Here is a 24,365-nt window from a genome sequence, read left to right as displayed (position 1 = left end):
TTAAATGCTTTAGCATTACTTCTTGGAGCAACAACATCCTTCTTTTATCAGGTCATAGAGGGATCTTGGTAGCAGGCTTATGGTCAATATTGCCTTGCGAGGGCTTGGAGCTTGAGCCTTCATATACTTCTTTTTCTTTCATCTTCAATCAAGCATTGTCATTATCTTTCCTTTCATTATCCAATAATCTCTCCTTTTTCCATTTCTTAATCTTGTCTACTTCAGATAGGGTAGCAACAAGTTCTCCTTTCTTTTGAGCAAGGTCTTCCTGAAATTTGCCTTTCAACAATTTCATTCTTTATTCTACCTCTTCTACTTGCAATTTTAGAAGATTGACCCTCTCAGTTGCTTTGTTGAAGTCTTGTAATTGTTCCTTCTACCTTTCATTTTCTTTCTTAATCCTATCTATTTCTGCAACAGCTGCATCAAGTTCCTTTTTATTTTTACCAGCTTTTGCCTCATTCTTCTGAATAGGTTCTTCTAATTGGCTTGTCAAATTTTTCTCTTTCTTTTCTGCTTCCTGCACTTGTTGCCTTAAAATGGAAACCACTCCTTCGAGTGTCTCTTTTTTCTTCCTTGCTTTTCTTAGGTCACATACGGCGCTAATCTATTTTTCCTCTACGTCAACTGCTCATTCTTCTTCTTCATTGTTAGATTCTTTGACATGAGAACAGTCTTCATTATCATCTTGACTTGCATGTTTCTCTAAGTATAGATCATGAAGTTTCTTCCAAAGAATTTTGTCTGATGATCGTCGATCAACTTTGGCTTTTACTAGATCTGGTAGAGCACTAATAATAACATTCATGGCTTTTGTAGTATACCTTCTAGATTCATCAGTAGACATGTCCCCAGAGACAAAAAAGTGCCATAAATAATATCCTTGAGCTTGCAAATAGACTTGCATTTTACCTTTCCAAAATACAAGACTTGATTCATTCAAGAGAGGAATTGGACCAATCTGTTTATCTTCGTCATCTATAATAGGTTTTGAAACTACTTCAATATCAGGGACTTCCTTTGATTCCATTGAACGCTTGGCGGTTTGCTTCATGGACCTTCGTATCTCTGCAATCTAAGATTCGTGCTCCATTTGTTAAGCTACTACTGAAGGAACTTGCTCTAATTCCAATTGTTGGAAATACTGAAAGGGGGGTGAATCAATATTTCACTTCAATTAATTAATTATTTTAACCTTTACATATCATTAATTAACATTAGCATCAAATAAAACATAAATCAACAACACCATTCAAGAATGCACAATATTAGAGACAATAGACACAATATTTTTAGGTGGAAACCCTTCCAAGAGAAAAACCATTGGATGCTTCTTAATATTTGTCTTCAACGATTTTACTTCAATATTTTCAGCTCCAACTTAAGGAGGCTCCAACCCCCGGGGTTACAAGCTCCAACCTGAAGAATGCTCCAACACCCTAGTTTACCAGTTGCAACTGGGAGGACGCTCCAAAGCCCTGGTTTACAAGCTCCAACCTTAAGGATGTTCCAAAACCCTATTTACCAACTGCAACCAAAAGGACACTCCAATGCCCTATGTAAGCTCCAACTTGCCCTAGCACCACCTTGCCTCCCTAATTAGCGGAAAAAACGTGTTTCACAATTTTCAAACTGGATCCACATATGCTCGATATCAATATAAAGAAACTGAAGTACAAGAGAATGAAAAATAATATTTATCAATCAGTTATTCATTTTCTCATTATATGCATCAAACCCTAGCTACATCAACAAAATACTCATCTGCATATCATCATATCAATATCTTCTCTGTCATACAAGGCACCAATCAATACCGTCAAAATACTTGATCTATTTGTTTCCATATTCAACAATAATTCTATCAAAATAACTCTACTTGAGAAGATAGCATTATCACATCAGTTTCCAAAACCCTAGTCATTATCAAACATTTAGGAGTAGACAATACGAAACCCTATATCATCAAACATGAACATTACTCAATACTTCTACTCATAATACAATTTTGCTCCAACCTAAACCTTAACTAGTCATCATCTCAACCTACAAAATAAACCCTTCTCAAACCCTAGTTGAAGCACATATGTTAATTCATTCACATGACAATGCATGGCACCCACAACCATCCTCTGTTGCATGCACACCCTAGTTGGACAACCTTCTACTAGCAACATGTCATGGAAGCATCATGCCAATAACTCCACCTTGATGCAAAGGAGATATTTACCCAATATTGTCACAACATCATTCACACACCAAGTCCTCCAGAGTTTATCAAATATCCTAGCAACATATACCTGTATTATTTGCTTCAACAAGCCTATGGTAACATACAAATGTGTCACCGAAGCCCTATCTACTACATTGAAATCCTTCTAGTCATACTTATTCAATTACAAAGGATGTGACAATCCAATTTATAACTAGATCCTTAAACTCTTTGATATGATGTAAAAAAACAAATACCAGAATCAATATTTCCTTCAAAACTAGAGATTACTTCTTTAAAGCCTTCAAGTTTATAGTATTTCACTAACTCACTTTTTTTGTATAGTTAGGTCCATTGGAAGTATGCAACATGGGAAATCACGTTTTTCATGTATTTCACATTTTTTGTGTAGTGGGGACCATCGGAAGTATACAACATGGGTACTCTTTCAATGCAAAATTAAATTTTGCATCCAATGAGTGCTCTCACTCAAAATTTGAGTAAAATCGTAGGGAGATAAGCTGAAAATACGAGTTGAAAAAATAGTTTTTCTTTTTTCTTTTTTCCCTCCAAAACTTGATGAGGTAATGTAATCTTATTTTATTATCTCCAGTATTATTTTATAATATTCCTTAGGAATCCCATTTTAAACCTCAAAATTTCTCTAATGATATATGTTATAGCAAATGAAAAAACAGAGTTCCCTCAAGTTATTCATTGTGTAGGTTGATGGAGTTCTTAGGCATGATTAGAAGAGAAACTGAGTTGAGGTTATTGAGAAACCATGTGGAAGAGAATTTCTGAACTATTGGAAATTACTTGTGAATTTATTAGGTATTATTTACAATTTAAATCACTTCATCAAGTAATTACACTTCAGAAATTAAATAAACGATAAGGGGAAAGAAGCGATCACAATGCACAATAACAAGACACACCAAAATTAGGTCAAAGACCAGGGAAAAACCCCAAAGGGGGAAAACCCAATCAAATATTTTTTAGTGATATCCTTCAACAATACATCAAGACAAAGATTATATTGGCCCAAGAAAGCTTCCACAAGTGCTAAGTCTCTACAACTGAATGTCCAACAAAGATCACCAAGGAGAGGTTGATCCTCTCATCATATCACATAAGCCAGTCAGATTAGAACTTAGATCTAGGCTCAGATCTCGGCCCCATACTTTTGATCACCATAATAATAAGAAGATTTGGACACCATACTTCATATCACAATGATAATAAGAATATCTTGAATACAAGCTTCAAATCTCAATGATAATAAGCAGATCTTGAATACTAGACTTCAGACCTCGATGATAATAAGTAGATCTTGAATACCAAACTTCATATCTCAATGATAATAAGCATATCTTGAATACCAGACATTAGATCTTGATGATAACAAACATATATCTAATACCATACTTCAAATCTCAATGATAATAAGCAAATCTTGAACTTCTAACTTCATATCATAAGTATAATGAGAAGATATATAATCACTTATTTCATATCATAAATGTAATGAGCATATCTACATATCTCGGATCACTTCACATAGGAGAGTCAATGAGTAAGGTATGTGTGTTCCAATAGTATGCAAAGGAGACGAAATTAACCTCTCTATATAGCCATCATGTGATCCAAATGAGAGAGTTTCAAGGCAAGCTAATTAGTCATCATGTGATCTAAATGGAGAGTTTCAAGACAAGTCAACTTGGCATTATGTGAAATGAATGGGAGAGTTTTTAGGGAAGTCAACTAGCCATTATGTGATTCAACTTAGCACTTGTGGAGCCACTTGAAAAAAAATACATCAAAAGCATGAAGAACATGCTAGAAACAATAATAATTTTGTTCTTTTCAAATACAATGATAATTATGAAGATTGACCATAGCTACACATTATTCAACACTCCCTCTTAGGGAGGTATTCATAATCATAGTCAAGATGTCATACAAGCTGAAAAGGTTCTCTAAGAAAAGATCGAGATTAGATCAGCATCATCAAAGGATTACCATCATCACTACCCAATACAAATCACCATGGTACTCTTCATGCATACTCTCCCCAAGAGAAAACAATCATTTAGTGTCTCATAATTTCATAGCCATGGTACCATATAAATCAATCAGCTAGTACTGCAAAACTAGAGTATTGACTTATCTGTGCATGGTAATAATGATAAGCTCTTTAGAGCCAAATATTTGGAGGCTCTTATCCAACCAAGTAACTTCTAACCCCATACTCCTATCTAGGTCAATGTACTTGATTGAGGGACTAAAATCCTGTCCATGTCACAATACAAGACTCGAGAGAATGGTTTTTTTCCTTTAGGTTACTGGTCATAATGCCAGTTACAGGAAAATGTCCATCTTCCTATCCAAGTCAATGTATTAACAAAGGGATGTTAAGCCCTATACATGACAAATACATGACTTGGGAAGATGCCCATCTTTCTATACATGTTAGTGTACTTGACATAGGCACAAGAGACAAAGATGCTCAGGGGACCATTCTCCCTATATAGGTCAGCGTACAAGGCTCAGGGTAAAAACACTATACAGGTCATAGTACAAGACACATGGATAATTATTGTCCACAATGTTGATCAATATATCAAACATTTTCCCTCTTCATGTCACATTGACTCAGGGACTACAACCCTATCCAGTTCTATGTGACACAGGAATAATATCATGATCTAATAAGATCACTGCTCCCTCTCATCCGGAGAGGCAATCTCCACAAGTCTCAACTTATCTCTAAAGTATACAAACTTCCTCCAGGGAGAGTTTTTGCTAGAATATCAACTATCTATACATCAGTGGAGATATACTTGAGCTTCATTTCTCCTTTCTACAACATGTCACAAATGTAGTGATACTAGGTGCCATCATGTTTTTTCTTGCCATGATACATTGGATCCTTATACAGCTTCACATAGTATCATTGTGGTATCCAGAATCAAACCAAACAAATTGGAACACAATTTCTGAAGCCAAATTGCTTCATGAGTCACTACACATGTTGCAATACATCATGCCTCAGCAAAGCTCGGTGCCACATAAGGCTTATTTAAGCTCATTATATAAAATTCCAAACAAAAACAACCTTCGGTTGTACATTTCCCATCATCAATACTTTTGGGATCGTCAAAGAATCCTAATAAATGGATCTTACCATCAATAGCACACTTCAGCCAACAATGAACAGTGTCACAAATTCATCTAAGCACGTGCTTTACTATAACCCAGAGATCATTCTTTGGTTCCATCTGACTCAAGGTGTTTACTGCAAAGAAAAATTCAGATCTAATATGAATCAATTAGCTGCCTGAACATAAAAAAGAACCAGATTCTTTCATCTTCTTCATATTTGTTACCATGTAAGTTATCATGGGCTTGCATTCCATCTATCCAAGCTTCTACGGGATCTTGATAACATCCTTCCCTTTCCCAAGGAAACATCATCAGGTTTATGCTAGATGACCTGTCCTAGGAAATAATGTAATAACCCAATATCCTTCATATCCAAATCTATAACCAACTCTTTCTTTCATTGAGGAAATAGGTCTTCAAAACCTATCAGAAATAGGTCATCCATATAAAGAAGCAAAATCATAATCTTGACATAAAGGTTGGAACCAACTTCATTAAGCCTTGATTGATAAATCATTGATAATAGGGCTTTTCCAATTCAATAACAGAGCTTATTTAGTTTCCACATCATAAAAATGATAAATTCCACAAGGAGTTTATCAAGCTTCATATTTTCGATCTGGATTGAACTAGACTTCTTTTGTCAGATCCCTCTTTCACTGAACATATGAATCAACACTATTCTTCATGGGCTTCAATTTACTTTGGAAGTCACAATGGCCTTATATACTACATAAGTAGAGAAATACTTCAATCAAGTTTTTCTAGTCAACTCCCTCTTAGTCCAATGTTCATTAAGTTCTTCCATCAATAGCCACAGCCCAGGAAATCTTCATTAAGTACCTGCAATCTCAATAGTAAGCCAAGGAAGAACAAATACAAATAAGAAAGATAAAGAAAGACAAGAGATAATAATGAGACAATAATAAACATAGTTAAGAAAGTACTTATCTCTTGAGAGTATATGAGCGCCCTCTTGATTTTGGTCTTCTTGCATCTAGTCAGCAAATCCTTCTAGTCCCCACCATCATCAAGGAGAAAGGATTTCTTCTTTCAGAAAAGCTTTTAAAGATTTCTCATCATACAGATGTCTATGGACATATAGTCCATAAAGCTAGATTTCAAGTAATTTGCATAGTTAGAGACAGTGCCACAAATTTCGGGTATAGAGAGTAAGTTGCTATGAGAATGAGTAGGCCGAGATCTGAGCGTGTTATGAGACTGAGTTTATTGCACTTGGAGTATACTTCAAACTTTGGATAACAATTCACAAACCACAAATGATGGTTGCCATAGAGACTCTACTGTTCTTCGGCCTTCTTTTCTTACTGGAGTGAGATCATACAAACCTTTTCTTGTCCTTCTAAAAATTCCAACCCTTTTCTCAGACTTTGGACTCTCATCATAGATTTTTTGGATCTCTGTCACAGTAGACCACAAACTTTTGTACCAATTTTGATTTCATTTATACAATAAACCACGGATCTTTTTTCCAATTCATATCTCTTCACAGTTGTGGATCTGTTACAAGTTCAGATCTCTACATAGATTTAGATCTCTCACAAGTTAGTATCTCTTCATAGGTTTGGATTTGTTACAAATATTACACAGGTTCAGATCTGAGACAAGATATAAGCTTCATCCTGCACAAAGACAATTTGCAATCTGAGAAACTTATTTTTATTTTCTTTTTCTTGATTTGGATTCCCAAAATGATATATATGCTTAGACAGTGAGACTTTCTTCACCTTCTCATAAGAGTATAGAAATATCACAGAGATTTGACGGCTTGGTTTGGCATGAAATTTATCCTTTCTTTGTTTAGGTAAATGAGGTTTTATTCAAAACTTTTAAGACCACCAAACTTCAAATTAGGTCTTAATCTTCCATATATATTTGATCTTGACAACTTATGATAGTGATACGTGATATAATTCGAATGATAGTTGACGCAGCAGGTTGGTGAAAACAAGGTTATGTCTTCAGATAGAATATTGGTTAGTTTAGAACAAATACGATGCTCTCAGCAGATTCTATTCATGGCTAGATTTACACGGAGGGTCCCCACTTTTTATTTAAAAATTCGGTCCCACATTCACTTTCGCTTTATAAACAGCGCTTCAATCCACACCGTAGATCTCTTCACTATCAAATCCGACGGTCAACACTCAACCCGATCAACAAAACCCATTGGGATCACTCTGTGTCGTAGATCTCTTCTCTCCAAATCCAACGGTCCCGACTCAACCGATCAACAAAACAGTCTGTTGATCCTCCACCGTCGATCAACCGCGTGCTAGATCCAACGGTTCACAAGGATATTGGGTGAACCACTTGCACGGAGAATACCTACCCGATAAGGCGGTTTTCTCTCTCCACCCGAGTGCTACGTGTCACTTGGTTAGTGGAATCAGGTGACTCCCCCAAAATACCACTTATAGCTCTTTGTCTGCCCGATAACCACCTTTACTATTTAAAACCCGCCTTTCGGATATAACCACGTGCATTAACTCAATACTTAAGCAAAGCGCTTAATCAAGGGTTTTAGCATTTAATCGCAAAATTAACCCTTAACACAAAATAACCACAATTTATGAGAAAATACATTAAACACTAAGATTTCATTTAAGGCGTGAAAATAAAGGAAATACCCGGTTAACTGCCTGAACGCAGATACACAGAGTAAACGAGAGTCCACACCAGGAATACTACAAATACACACTAAATCAATTTCATTAATATAATATCTGTTATAGAGTCTTGGCCCTCTTGGCTCAATTACAGCAATATATTGACCTCTGTCTCAATCTCAAACCCTCTCTAACACTCAAACTCTCGCCTCTCACTCAAACCTCTATCATCTCAGCTCAGCTAATCTTTTTCCATTACATTTTCTTTCTTTTATGAGTCAAACTCTATTCTAACTACACTAACAACTCAATCTCTATTTTGATCAATCTAACAATCAAATCTCTATCTTTAAACTCTATTACACACCTATGCTAACAACTTAGCCTTAGTCTAAAATAAGGTAATTTCCTAACTATTACAATAATGAAGTAAAACTCATCTTCGAGAGATCCAACCCTCTCTACTAAAACTGACTTTTTGACCACTCAGGTCATGAAATTCAACTCTTTTAGCCACAACATGTGAACAAACAATCACATTGCTGGCTAAGTCCAGATGCTCCTGCATCAGACTCCTGGGGAAGAAAAGAATCGTCCCTCAGACTTTCAGGGTTTACTCCATACTTCTACAACTCTGTTGTTGTCAACCAACTAGCATCCTCCATTGGTTGTCCTTTCCATTTGACTAGATATTGAAAATAAACCTGTCCTCTGGTTCTTTTGGTTACTCTTTTTTCCAAAATAGCTTCCACCTCTTTCTTAACTGTCTTTGGCATTTGTTCTTCCCAGTTCAAAGTTTGAACTTCATCTTCTATAGTCTCCTCCTGTAGCTCTGTCTTTGTCTCTTTCTATGGATACAAATCTGCAACATTGAAGATAGGTTATATCCCAATTCCTTCTGGCAATTCAATTTCATAAGCATTACTTGAAAACTTTCTTATAATTCGACATACTCCTATCTTTTTCATTTTCAATTTATTGTAAGTCTTAGCAAGAAATATTTCTTTTCTCAAATACACCATCACTAAATCTCCCACTTGGAATTCCTTCTCTCTTATTTTCATATATGTTCTCTATTTGTATTTGCCACTGCTTTCCTGCAATATGCCTTTGACATCTTCTTGTAGTCTCTGCATCTACTCTGCGAACTCTTTAGCTTTTGCACTTTTGATATCCTGTTTAGCCAAATCTCTAAGCTCATACACACCTCTTGGATTCATCCCAAAAACAATCTGAAATGGACTCATTCCAGTACTTCAGTTTGGAGTGTCATTATAAGAAAACTCAGCCTGAGCTAGTGCTAAATCCCATTGTTTAGGACTTTGATACACTAAACTTCTCAATATGTTCCCCAAGCTTCTATTTACTACCTCGGTTTGTCCATCTGTTTGAGGATGGTATGCTGAACTGAAACTAAGGTTAGCTCCCAGTTTCTTCCAAAGAGTTCTCCAAAAATTCCCTACAAACTTTGTATCTCTATCAAACACAATACTTATAGGCAATCCATGTAATCTTACAATTTCTGAAAAATAAATAAATAAATAAAATAGATCAACAATATGTGTTGCATCACTAGTCTTCTTACATGTAATGAAATGTGCCATCTTAGAAAATCTATCTACCACAACATAAATAGAATCATTCCCCCTTTGAGTTTTAGGTAAGCCCAAAACAAAATCCATGCTAACTACATCCCATGGTCGGTTTGGTATTGGCAATGGCTGGTACAATCCTGTATTCTGGCTTCTCCCTTTAGCATGCTAACATATCTTGCACTTCTCAACAAATCTCTTAACATCAGCCTGCATCTTTGGCCAATAGTAAAAAGAATTTACCTGTGCAAAGGTTTTGTCTTGTCCAAAGTGACCAGATAATCCTCCACTATGTTTCTCCTTTATTATGTTTTCCCTCATAGAACATTTGGGAATGCATAACTTGTTACCTTTAAACAATAAACCTCCTTGGATAAGATAATCTAACCACTGACTTCTGTTATGAACTATTGGATTTTGAACTGTTGTATAGATATCTTTGAAATCTGCATCATCTTTATACATTTCAACCATTTCTTCAAATCCTACAACACCAACTTTGAATTCTTGCACAATAAAACTTACCCTGCTTAAAGCATCAGCAACTTTGTTCAACTTACCACTTGTGTGCTTTATCACAAAAGTAAAGCTCTGCAAAAACTCTACCCACTTGGCATGTTTTTGGTTCAATTTTGGCTGGTTATTTATGAACTGCAATGCATGATTGTCAGAATACAATATAAACTCCTTTGGTAGAAAATAATGTCTCCATTTCTTTAAGGCTTGTACAATAGCATAAAATTCTTTATCATAAGAAGAATACTTCTTCTTAGCTTCATTTAGTTTCTCACTAAAGTATGCTATTGGTCTTTGTTCCTCACTCAAAACTACTACAATTGCAACTCCACTAGCATCTGTTTCAACTTGAAATACCTTTTCAAAATCAAGTAAAGAAAAAACTGGTTTCTCTATGATTTTCTGTTCAGCAAATTAAAATTCCTGTCTGCTGCTTCTGTCCACTTGAATGGTTGATTAGTCTCTTTGATTGTCTCAAGAATTGGTGCACAAATCTGACTAAAACCTCTGATAAATTTCCTATAAAAACTTGCAAGACCATGAAAGCTTCTTACCTCAAATATATTCCTTGGAATAGGCCAGTTCCAAATTGCTTGGACTTTCTCTGGATCCATTTTCAATCCTTCTTTAGAAACTACAAATCCCAAGTAAATTAATTCTTCCTTCATGAAACTACATTTCTTCAGATTTATCAGTAGTTTCTCTTTTTGCAGAGTTCTTAGAACCAACTTAAGATGCTCTAGATGTTCTTCTTTACTTCTACTAAAGACTAGAATATCATCAAGATAAACAATAACAAACTTGCCTGCATATTCCTTCAAGACTTCATTCATCAATCTCATGAATGTGCTAGGTGAAAGGCATCACTAACCACTCATACAACCCACTATTTGTTTTAAATGCAGTCTTCCATTCATCTCCTTCTCTAATTCTTATTTGATGATATCCACTCTTCAGATCTATTTTAGTAAAATACTTTGATCCACTCAAAAAATCCATCAAATCATCCATGCGTGGTAAAGGAAATCTATACCTAATAGTGATCTTGTTTATGGCTCTGGAATCAGTACACATTCACTATTCACCTCCTTTATTTGGACTGAGTACTATTGGTACAGCACATGGACAAAGACTCTCTCTGATTAGTCCCTTATCCATCAATTCTTGCACTTGTCTTCCGACTTCTGCATTCTCTTGAGGAGTTATTCTGTATGCTGCTTTGTTTGAAAACTTACTCCTGGTATTAGATCAATATGATGACTAATACTCTTGATTGGTGGAAATGCATTTGGCAACTCATCCACAATAATATCAGCAAAATCATTCAACAAAGTTTTGATTTCTTCAGGTAAATCATCTAAGTTTTTGGAAGACAAAATTACCTTGGGTCTCCCTATGACAGCAAAATGCATTTCTTCACCTTTTTCAACCTCTTGCAACAGCTCCTTTCCACTCATCAGCATAACATTGTTTCCAGGTGCTCCCTTGTCAGCTTCATCCTTCAATGGTAGCAGTGTATGTTTATTTCCATCCTTCTCCAGAGTATAAGTATTTCTCCTCCCATCATGAATAGCTCTCTGATCAAACTGCCAAGGTCTTCCCAACAATACATGGCATACATCCATTGGAATTACATCACACAATATCACATCTTTATAAGTACTAATTTGTACCTCTACCTTGCGTTGTTCTGTCAAAATGATCCGATGCCCTTTCTGCAACCATGACACTCTGTAAGGAGTAGGGTGTAATGTCTTTACCAATCCTAGCTTGTCCACCATCTCTGTAGAAACAAGGTTATCAGTGCTTCCACTGTCAATTATCACTTTACAACATTTACCTTTAGATTTGCATGTAGTTCTGAATAAACTCTTCCTCTGAGTTGGTTCTCCAATCTTTTTCTCTGCTTTAAGCAATGCCCTTTTCAACAACAGGGATTCTCCTACTTCAGGTGATTCTTCCTTGTCTGCAACTTGAGGTTTTTCTTCCTTTGCCTCAACCACATTCACATTCCTCTGACTTGTTGTTTTATTATGAGGACAGTCCCATGATCCATGTCCCCATTCTCCACATATGTAACACTGAATATCTCTTCCTCGACCTCTTCCTCTAGGTGCAAATCTTCCTCTATTAAAATCTCCCCTCTGTGGTGGTCTACTACTTGAACTTCCTGCTTCATGCTGATGTTGCTGACCCCTTGGTCTAGTAGTTCCTCTACCTCTTACTGAACTCCTTCCTCTATTCCTCTGATTCTGTTTTCTCAACATCTTCTCTTCTGCCTTCAAACCTGCTTGATAGGCATCTTCAATAGTCTTCAGACTCAGCAAGCTAATCCCATCTTGGACGTTGTACCTTAAGCCATTGATATATCTGGCTACCTTCTCCATGTCATCCTCTGCATGTCCTGCTCTAATACTCAATCTATAAAACTCTTATGTATATTCGTTAACAGATATTCCTTTTTGCCTTAAATTCTGCAATTGTTTGAAAAGATTTAACTAATAATATTTAGGCATAAATTTAGCTTTCATTTTACTCACCATTTTATCCCATTGCTTGATCTTGGAATTTCCTTTTCACGTTTTGGATGTTTGTAATTCATCCCACCAAATAGCTGCATGATCCTTCAATCTAGTAACTGAAAACTTAACCTTCTTTTTGTCGTTAGCTTCCTCCTCATAGTCAAAATATCTGTCCAATGAACTGATCCAATCCATTAGCTCTTCTGCATTGAGACTCCCTTCATATGCAGGAATTTCCACCTTTGGTTTTCATCCTAATTTTGCCAACATCTTGATAACTCTGGTGGTTTCATTCTCCTCCTCTTCTTCTTCCTCAGAAGATTCTTCTTTAGCACTGTCAGCTCCTTCATCATGTGTTCTTCTCTGAGTAGTCTCAATTGTTTCCATTCTCGTACGCAGACTCTGGATCTCTTCCAGCAGAACTGCATTTGCTTCAGGTCTTCCTCGACCAATGCCAACTCCTCTCCTCGGTGGCATGTTTACTGCAATCAATCTTAATCTCTATGCTCTGATACCAAAATGACGCAGCAGGTTGGTGAAAACAAGGTTATGTCTTCAGATAGAATATTGGTTACTTTAGAACCAATCCGGTGCTCTCAGCAGATTCTATTTGTGGCTAGCTTTACACAGAGGGTCCCCACTTTTTATTTAAAACTTCGGTCCCACATTGACTTTCGCTTTATAAACAACGCTTCAATCCACACCGTAGATCTCTTCACTATCAGATCCGACGGTCAACACTCAACCCGATCAACAAAACCCATCGGGATCACTCTGTGTCATAGATCTCTTCTCTCCAGATCCAACGGTCCTGACTCAACCCGATCAACAAAACAGTCTATTGATCCTCCACCGTTGATCAACCACGCGCTAGATCCAACGGTTCACAAGGATATCGGGTGAACCACTTGCACAGAGAATACCTGCCCGATAAGGCAATTTTCTCTCTCCACCCAAGTGCTACGTGTCACTTGGTTAGTGGAATCAGGTGACTCCCCCGAAATACCACTTACAACTCTTTGTCCGCCCGATAACCACCTTTACTATTTAAAACCCGCCTTTCAAATATAACCACGTGCATTAACTCAATACTTAAGCAAAGCGCTTAATCAAGGGTTTTAGCGTTTAATCACAAAATTAACCCTTAACACAAAATAACCATGATTTATGAGAAAATACGTTAAACACTGAGATTTTCGTTTAAGGTGTGAAAATAAAGGAAATACCCGGTTAACTGTCTGAACGCAGATACACAAAGTAAATGAGAGTCCACACCAAGAATACTACAAATACACGTTGAATCAATTTCATTAATATAATATCTGTTACAGAGTCTTGGCCCTCTCAGCTCAATTACAGCAATATATTGACCTTTGTCTCAATCTCAAACCCTCTCTAACACTCAAACTCTTGCCTCTCACTCAAACCTCTATCATCTTAGCTCGGCTAATCTTTTTCCATTACATTTTCTTTCTTTTATGAGTCAAACTCTATTCTAACTGCACTAACAACTCGATCTCTATTTTGATCAATCTAACAATCAAATCTCTATCTTTAAGCTCTATTACACACCTATGCTAACAACTTAGCCTTAGTCTAAAATAAGATAATTTCCTAACTATTACAATAATGAAGTAAAACTCATCTTCGAGAGATCCAACCCTCTCTACTAAAACTGACTTTTTGACCACTCAGGTCATGAAATTCAACTCTTTTAGCCACAACATGTGAACAAACAATCACATTGTTGGCTAAGTCCAGATGCTCCTACATCAATAGTACTTACCAGAGATACAAAAAAAAATCTTGACTTTTATTTCCAAATCAATACTTGAATGTCATTTGTATATCCCTTAGGGTAGAGATTAATGTCTTTATGCAGCTTGACTTGCAAAATTTCATTGATGCAACTCAGATTGACTTTGTCATTGAATTCAAAATAAAATCATGTGTATTTCATTTTCTGCTTTGAAACATAATTTGAACTAATCCTTAATCATGTTCAGACTTTGACAAAGGTTACCTTTTATGTATGGAGATATTAGAATACATGATTCCTTTAGCCAAGTACTAGGCAGTGAGAACAAATAAATCACCATAGTCTTCTCAAGAGATTTGTGAAGTATCATAGTAAAAGTGATGGTGTTGCAAGATTCAAAACTAATGCAGATACATTTCAAATCTTCAGATCTTCATATAGCAGACCTTTGTGAATCGAATGCTTAATCTTGAAGACAATAACCTTGGTCAATAGAGATGGATGAAGATTTGACTTTGTAGTAGTGAGTAGTATAATGAGAGCATCCTCAAGCTAGGGTAGAAATCATACCTTTCAGGCTTTTCTCAAGGACTTTCCAGGAGCTTCTTTCAAGGGTATCTCCTAAGAGGTGATCCACAACTTTCTTCCTTTACTCCTACTCTAATACCATGTTGAAAACCAAGTGGAAGAGAATTTATGTGCTATTGGAAATTATTTGTGAATTTATTAGGTTTTATTTACAATTTAGTTCACTTCATCAAGTAATTACACTTCAGAAATTAAATGAACAGTAAGGACAAAGAAGAGATCACAATGGACAATAACAAGAGACACCAAAATTAGGTCAAAGACTAGGGCAAAACCCCACAAGGGGGAAACCCAACCAAATATTTCTTAGAGAGATCCTTCAACAATACATCAAGAAAAAGATTATACTAACCCAAGAAGGCTTCCACAAGTGCTAAGTCTCCACAACTGAATGTCCAACAAAGATCACCAAGGAGAGGTTGATCCTCTCATCATATCACAAAAGACAGTCAGATTAGAACTCAGGCTCGAATCTCGGCCCCAGACTTCAGATCACTATAATAATAAGTAAATCTTGGACAACAGACTTCGGATCACAGTGATAATAAGCATATCTCGAATACCAAACTTAAAATCTCAATGATAATAAGCATATCTTGAATACCAAAATTTAGATCTCGGTGATAATAAGTATATCTTGAATACCAGTCTTTAGATCTCAATGATAATAAGCAGATCTTGAATACCAGACTTCATATCTCCATGATAATAAGAAAATCTAGAATACTAGACTTCATATATCGATGATAATAACCAGATCTTGAATACCATACTTCATATCTCAATGATAATAAGTAGATCTTGAATACCAAACTTCAAATCTCAATGATAATAAGCATATCTCAAACCTATGACTTCCGATCATAAGTATAATGAGAAGATATCGAACCTCTGACTTCAGATCATAAGTATAATGAGTAGATCTCGAACCTCTAACTTCATATCTTAACTATAATAGGCAGATCTCTAATCATTGATTTTAGATCATAAATGTAATGAGCATATCTACAGATGATTAAGGTATGTTTTTTCGAATAGCATGCAAAAGAGAGTGAATTAAACTCTCTATATAGCCATCATGTGATCCAAATGAGAGAGTTTCAAGGCAATCCAACTAGCCATCATGTGTTCTAAATGACGGAGTTTCAGGGAAAGTCAACTTTCCATCATGTGATCTGAATGAGAGAGTTTCAAGGCAAACCAACTAGCCATCATGTTATTTGAATGAAAGAGTCTCGAGGAAAATTAACTAGCCATCATGTGATTTCACTTAGCACTTGTGGAGCCACTTAAAAAAAAATACATAAAAAGCATGAAGAACATGCTAGAAACAATAATAATTTTTTTCTTTTCAAGTACAATGATAATTATGAAGACCGACCATCGCTACACTTCTTCAACAGAAGTTGTACATTGATAAAGTTTAATTCAAATTTATTTTGTTTAAAGGATGACTAGGAATATTTTCTATGCTAGTCTATAATTTCAAGCTTTGTTGAGTTCATGACAAAATTGGTTTACAAATCTTGGTATGAAGTTGTTGTGTTATTCAAAAACCCCCCCATTTATTAGTATAATAGATAATATTCTATTAATAAATGGGGACCCATGATAAAATCCTTGAAAAAGAAATTTAGCACTTAGACACTTTATTTTAAGCCTTTTGGAATAAAGCAAGATATCGAGTCAAAACCCTTTGAAAGCTAGCAATCCTCGCCTTTTCGCATACCACTGGACCAAGTGTGTCAAAAGCCTTATTAACAAGCAAAATTCGCGAAAAGCGATCAAAAGAATCACTGCGCTTAACTTAAATATCATTAGGCTTTTTATTTTAAAATAAGACCTAAGGAATTTCCTATTAAAATAAAGCCTGTATCGCATATCGTCATTCACAAAGGGTGCACTCTCACAAAGCATGGTGAAACTTGTGAAATGTGATATTGTGATGAGATGGTCAACCCTATCGCATCACGTCAGAACACTTGAGAAATGTCTGAAATATTATGAACTGTGTGATGTTGTGAAATGTGATAAAAGCCCAGACCCGATAGAACCCAATATCATAAAATGATGATTAAAGTCTGTCGCGTGATAAAAAGCGCTTTATAAGGTAAATAGCTTTAAATAATAAAGAACACACTGCTTATCTCGCATCTCACAAGAACTTAAGGAACTTTAAGAAAACGCACAATCAAACATGCGAAATGAGATTTGTGACATTGCATCGCAATCACAAAATCGGCATTCTCGCAACTTAAGTCCGCCACTTTCAAATCCATCCTTCCCGTTTTGCGATGTGATACATTAATGAGTAATAAAAGTAGAGATAAGGGACAATTAGTAGCTATTTAATACAGGTTAATTGCATTTATGGTAAAAAGAGGCTCGACGTAATACGATATATTTTCATCTATGTTTGATTAAAAATCCTTTCTTGTCACCTTTTTGGGTTATCTGTATCATTCATTCTCATTTTCATTCTTACTTGTATTAATCCAATAACTTTCTTTTTGCTCCATCTCAGGAAAAATCTACATGGAGCATTATTGAAAACAATGGGAAAGAAGGGAAAGGTAGTTGCGTGCGAGAAATCAGAAATGATTCCTCTTTTCTCCAATACTATGTGTAGTAGAGATGGAGGAACTACAAACTGGGAGGCTATGTACAACTTATTAGAAGAAGAGCACCCAAGGCCACTGGAAACAAAGGCCACGGAAGATTCCTAGCAGTCATCTGATGCCTCTTATTTCGAGACGGCATGCTCTTTCCTGCACCGCATAGTTGCACAACCAAAGATAATCCCATACACTGACATGGTCAAGTGGGTAATTGACGAGGAAAACACTATAGACTGAACATTCAGGAATCACAGGCAAGAGGTCATGGGGCCTTTTTCAGCAGACAACCTATGAATCATGTACTAGTTACCAGAGCCGCAGAAGCTCTATAATAAATAGTTCCTTGAGCAATTTTCCAAGGAAAATGAAGACCCAGCAGATGTCACTCAAACCTGCACAGCAAACGAAGGCAAGCTCAAATGGGATAAAACGGGTATGTACTCTACGGCATCCATTTCTCCCCCTTCTAGTTTTGCAGCAGCAATGCTATGTAGATTGTTTGGTAAACCCGACAGCACCAAGTTTTCCCCGAAATGGCTCCCATTAATAGATGCAGCCATGAATGCAACGATAATGAACTGGGCTCAAATTTTGTCAGATAATTTAGCAAAGGCCATTATGGAATATAGGAGAAAAAGAAGTCCCTCTTTAAGGGTTTATCCCCCATTTTTTATGAGTGCTTTTGTAATGGATTCAATCTGTTTTAATTCTAAATTTCCCATTATGGGATGGAAGTGGACTGTTCAAGACCCGCTTCCTATCCATGTGTACCATAAGACTTTGTGGGAATCTCAGTTTCACCCCCATTTTTACAAAATTTGTCAAGGAGTCATGCTACCCATACATAAAGAACTATACAATAGAACCGCCCCTAGGTTTTCTAAAAACCCCAAAGTGGATATCTTGCCAGTAGCCAGATCGTTTGGGGAGGAGACATTTACCTATATCAGAGTGTTTGGGAGCATTACTTCACCGCATGTTCTCCCATATTATGTTCCCGAAAAATTATTAGCCAGAGAAATAGCCTACCAAACAGCAAGGGAATGTGGATTAAGCAGAGGACTGAAAGAACATAAGAAGGCCATTTCGCCTAGATTTCCGTTACAATGTGGTGCATTTGTACTACATGATTTTGGACATGCATGCAAAGAAGAGGATATTGTTAAATCTCTAAAATTAGCTACATTTCCTGGAAGGCAGTATGACCGGGACAACACTGCTAAGAATTTTACTACTATGGTGAAAGTAAAACCATTCACCCACGAAGGGGACCCCTTTGATGACCTATTCCTACAGGCAGAAACATACTCACCAGTGTTACATTTGGCATCAAACTTTTTACGCCAGATGATCTTAGAGCTTTCCATGTGTATAGGGAGAAAAGATTATTGAAGGTCCCATTGGACCTATTGCAGATAGAACCAATAAGGGAGCCAACTCCCAGCGTAAGCTTGGATGATAGCTCCAAAGAACACTCTGAAGAAGAAACCCAAGAGAGATCTACGCATGAGTCAGAGCACTCAGAGCAGAAATCTCAAAATGGAGGAGGACATACAAATAATGAGTCTGAAAAGGACACAGTTGGAACTACAGAGGAAACAGCCGAGCAAACTTCAGCAAAGAAACAAGCAGAAATTGTCTCTGCATCAACTCAGTCAGGAAAGAGCCCAATTATTGACTTGGAACAGGAATGGGAATAGTTCAACAAGAAGCTTCACACAGATTCAAACCCTGAGCAAACATCTGAGATACAGACTCCTAAGCAAACCCAGCACAAGTCAAATCTGGAAACGACAGAGGAAGGAGTTAAGGACACTCAGAATGTTGAAATCATTCCTATTACACCCACTTCAGAAATTGTTTTGAGAGTTGAAGAAATACCTCCACTAGATGTATTTTATAGTCCCACCCACAAAGTTGTAGTCAAGAGACAGAGGAAGAAAAGAAAGTTGGACGTTGTAACTATTACAACTTCCAAAAATGAACCAATGGACATCGTTTGGAAGGACTCGCCCATGGACCCATCTGAAAATCTCACAAAATTGTCACAATACGCAGGATCCTATGCCACAACAACTATTGACAAAGCGACAGAGGTCCAAACACTGCTTAAGGAAAAATAACAAATAATTTTGTTGTTAGAACAACAATTATCTCAGGAAAAATCCAATCAACAAGAAAAATTACAAGTAGCCCAGCTCCAGTAGCAATTTGAATAAATGAGAATTCAACATCAAGCCAGCCTACCAGAAATAGATGCGTGGATACAAGCTATAACGAATAAGTTTAAGGATAATCCGCAAATCAATGAGTTCATAAAGGAAGAACTCAGTCTTAACTCCCAACTAATGTAGCAAAAGGAAGTACTTTGCTAGAAGATTTCGCAGATAAGTCCTTACTGCGAAAACAATGATAAGCTAACAAACCAAGTTGTTGACATGAGACTTGAGTATGATGAAATCTTTAAAAGGATTTCTGACTTTATCACCGGGCAAGAATTAGAAGATGGGAGAAAGACTGATTTGTCAAAAGCTGGAGGAATATCACAAAGACATCATTTTCACAGATTGGGATTCTCGGTTGAAGCAAGTAGAACAGGCAACAATGATCACAGTGACAGCAGCAAGCAGTGTAATTGAAGTTGTTATGCTCATATACCAATAGGTGTCATATTTCATGATTGATTGGTTAAAATCCTTAATATGTTCATCCTTTCCCTGCTGCAAAGGTTTTCCATATTTTGAAAAAATCAAAAAATAAAAAAATGTAAAGAGGGTATGCCCTAAAAGAAAAATCAAAGGGCAAAAAGAATGAAATGGTCAAAAAATGAAAGAAATGAACCCCAAATCAAATAGACCAGGAAAGTGTGCAAGTCCAAATGCCACTACTACTTCATTTTTTGTAAATAAAGTATCATGTGCAGTTTGTTGAACTTCATGCTGCAGTTGATGAATGGCCAAACAGTTCAATCTTGGCCAGTTCATGTTTCAATTTTCTTGTTTTAGTGATAGAGAATAAAATCTGTCCAAACTGTTTAAACTTGGCAGATAAGTAGATATGTAGAGAAGCAAAGGAGCTCATCAGTTTAATCTGAGCCCTTGGAAGAAATAAGTGCAGACTTAGATAGGCTTATCATGAAAAGAAAAGAAGATTTATGAGGGTTTGCTAGTCTAAGTGCACCCAAAGAAAGAGAAGGAAAAGATGTTAGGCAAACTAGGCTGGGTAGGTAGTTTTGGTGTTGCAGAAAGAAACTTGTGATAACATGTATCTCTCAGAATGATTAAATCTTACTTCTATCACAAGTACCATGGAAGAAGCATGATTAACTTCCCCTTCATCTTTTCCCAAATCACTTACTAATCTCCCCCCAAAGATATTAAGATCTGCTTAATATCTCTCTTAAATCACTTCATCTCATTTCATAAAAGGCCTAAATAAAACCACATTCTTTTCTTAGGCACAAAGCCACATTTCTTGTGAAAAAACCCCTCTTTTCCCTATATCCTAAGCTCATCACTCAGCGCTTCCCAGTTCATAAACCATATTCATATTAACTGCTAAATTATTATGTTAATTCCCTTGCAAGATTACCCTTCCCTGTATTAATATAAATATGCAATAAAACCCCCAAAGTACTAATATCCCGCCCCGATCGATTACGACTATATTATTGTTCTAAGCAAGGACTAATGGTTCATTTGGAACCTTTGATAACCTAACCCGTTGAGCGCTCAAAGGAGTTAATTAACCACTCGGGTTAATTAATAACCTAACTAAACTCACCTCGAAGACCAATAAAACAAGCCCAGAAACCATTAAAACGTTTGATTTGATGTATGGGCCCCGCGTATTAAACCTCCGTTGTCTCTGAAGAGCGCCCACCGTCAGATCTGGGCCCGCTCATCCAACGGCCCACGATCATATCGCGACCTGCCTATCCGCTACACTTTAACGTCCGGGGGATTGGCGGTATCGCTCCCGTACCTTGGACGTGTCGCACATTCTCACCATGCTCACTGCCTCTCTGCCCCAAAGCACTGTGGCCCATAAGCGGTGCGGGCCAAAACCGCTTACCGCCCTCCCGCTGGCCCTCAGCTGACGTCACGACCACATCATCTCTCCACGTCACCATCCCATACCCTCCGCTACGCGACAAAACGTCCCATCACCGTGACGTCAGCAGACTATAAATTCCAAAAAACCCCGCCAAAGCCAATTTTCGTTAAAATTATCGCCAAATTGTCATTTTTACCCATTTTTACTGTGAAACTGTTTTCATGCAAGCTACGTCCAGACAACTGCACAAGTGTCTAATCCGCCACCCGACCAAGAAAATCTCAGCTTCCTGCTCTGCAAACTCGTCGGTCAACCTGCGAAGTACCTGGTTTGCCTATAAAAACAAGTATTTATCCCAATTCACTTTCCGAACCCGTAATTTTGTCTTTTTCTCCGTGAATTCTACCCAAGAGAGCCAAGTTCAAGAGATTTATCCTGTTCCTCTCATACAGACACACCCAGAACTGCTCTTTTTCCCATTTTTCCACAGAAGCCCGACCTCCAATTTGAAAACACAAGAACCAAACATGGAGGCTCCCATAGTCCTAAACTTGGTGCCCCTCAATGCACATCATAAAGACCTGGATTGGTTACCCTTGGCTGACAGAGATTTTCAAATAAAAGAGTTATCTGGTGATATGAACCATCTCTAGGCATTTTGCCGAATTAGGAATAGTTATCTCAACAACTCTGATATCTATGGAATATGGGAATCTAATCTTCCCGAGTATTGCCTTCCCTCAGTCAATGTGTTCTCTGATATTATTCACCAATGTTGTGCCAACTATGACCCTGTCAGTAAAGCAGTTATGACCCCATCCCAAACTGTTCTCTTTTACATAACTGCTTAATTTATCAATGAGATGTTACACTTCCATCCCACTCAGCCCCTTGCTCCTCTTTCCATGGGATTTTTTCTTGAGCAAGGCTGTCAATTGCCCAATTTAGAAATAACATGGATTGCTCAATTATTCATGAAACCAGATTGCCAGCCCCAAGGCCCACCTCCCTATGTGCACTCCTGGTTCACTGAAATAGACAAGCTTATTCTTGACATGATATCCTTTATCGTGGGATTCAAAACCAGTGAATTTGTTGATGAGACCATCTTAGTTATGTTGTCAATGTTTACTCTAGGACAGCCCCCTGCTGTCAAATATGATTATGCCTCTTTCATTACCAATAAAATCAATGAGAAATTCATAAATCTGGACAGAGAAGGAGTCTTCAAGTACACCTCATTCATCTACCACCTTCTACTATATTATCAGCCAGACAGCTTTTCATTTCCCATCAGGAAATTGGATTCCAAATGAGAGCTGAGGTCTGTGATCTTTTGGACCTCAGTCTTCCACAATGTTTGTGAATCCCCTTATACCTACTGTGAATTCATTGACTTGTTTGTACATCCAACCTCCACCTTGTTGATAGGAGCTCCTCCTCCTAGAATTTCTGGTGATATGAGGAAAATTTTACAGCTGTCCAAACAGTACAGGATAGGTGACTGGTACCTCTACCAGAATCACACTGAAATCAGAATATATGGCTGTGAATTGTGCCCTTTCAAGCTGCCAAATATGTACCCATGAGACTATTTTCACTGGAGTCTTTTAGGCAACTTATCAATGCAGATTTAACCCACTTTTGCAATGTAAAGAAAAAGGTTCAGCTAAGAATAAAAAACTAGTTAGGCCCTTTTATCATCCATAAGAGGGAGGCATGGGAAGATGCTGATAAGATATTAGGGGAAGACCTTAAATTGAAGAAAAGTTTCTGGTGGGTGCCATATGACCCAAATAGCTTTATAAGTGACAGAAAAGTAAGAAACAGGCTATCGGCTTATATACATCATAGGATCCCTGAAATTGAACAGTTTTCTAATCAGGATGAGTGGGTAGAGGGTACATTAATAGAAGAAATTACTGAACAAGAAAAGATGGAAAAAGCTATGAAAGATCTTGAAAAGACCCTTGACCTAGACTCTTTTGGACAAGTATCTTTCAAACTGCCTCAGCAAACTGGAGTGGGTACATCCTCTATTGGAACTTCACAGCAGCCTGTACAAGAAACCAGCACACCAGTTACAGGGACTTCAAAGGGAAAAGAAGTGGTAGATATAGAGCATCCTATAATGGCAAACCAGCCAGCAATGTCCAAAGAACAGGAGCAAGTACAAATTCCTCCTGCCCAATCTAAAGCACCAGAGATCCCAGCATTGCAAACTCCTCTGAATGAGGAAAAAGGCAAGAAAAGAGACAGGGAAGAAGCCACACCTATCAGTGGACCTGCAGAACAGCCAGGGGAAAAAAGGCAAAGACTCAATCCTCTGTCAGAAGAGGAAATCTTTGAAGAAACAACTAAAAGTCTAAGAGGTGAGAGGGTAACCAGCCAGCAGACTTCCCCAGTGATAGAGACATCAACTAGCTCACATAGGCAGGAGCTAGAAAGGCAGCATAGTGTGGAAGTTTCATCCACTAGGCCACCAAGTAAGCAGACCTCTGACATCAAAAGGACATTCACATAGATAAAGGCTAGAAACGATCCACTAAGGCTTCAAATTTACAACCAGTATCTTAAGATGGCCCCCACAAAGCAGCAAAGATTAATGTCAACGTATGACATAAAAGAAGGAAAGATGATAATGAGTTACTTTAAGCCCAAGGTGCAGCAACCACAATTAGCAGTTGATTACATCAGGACAAATCTT

The sequence above is a fragment of the Pinus tabuliformis genome, chromosome 8 (genome assembly GCF_031772625.1).
Source record: "Pinus tabuliformis cultivar Carrire ecotype Pingquan chromosome 8, CPIR1, whole genome shotgun sequence".
NCBI lineage: Eukaryota > Viridiplantae > Streptophyta > Pinopsida > Pinales > Pinaceae > Pinus > Pinus tabuliformis.
The sequence above is the reverse complement of the archived record's forward strand: the minus strand, read 5'-3'. Positions refer to the sequence as shown.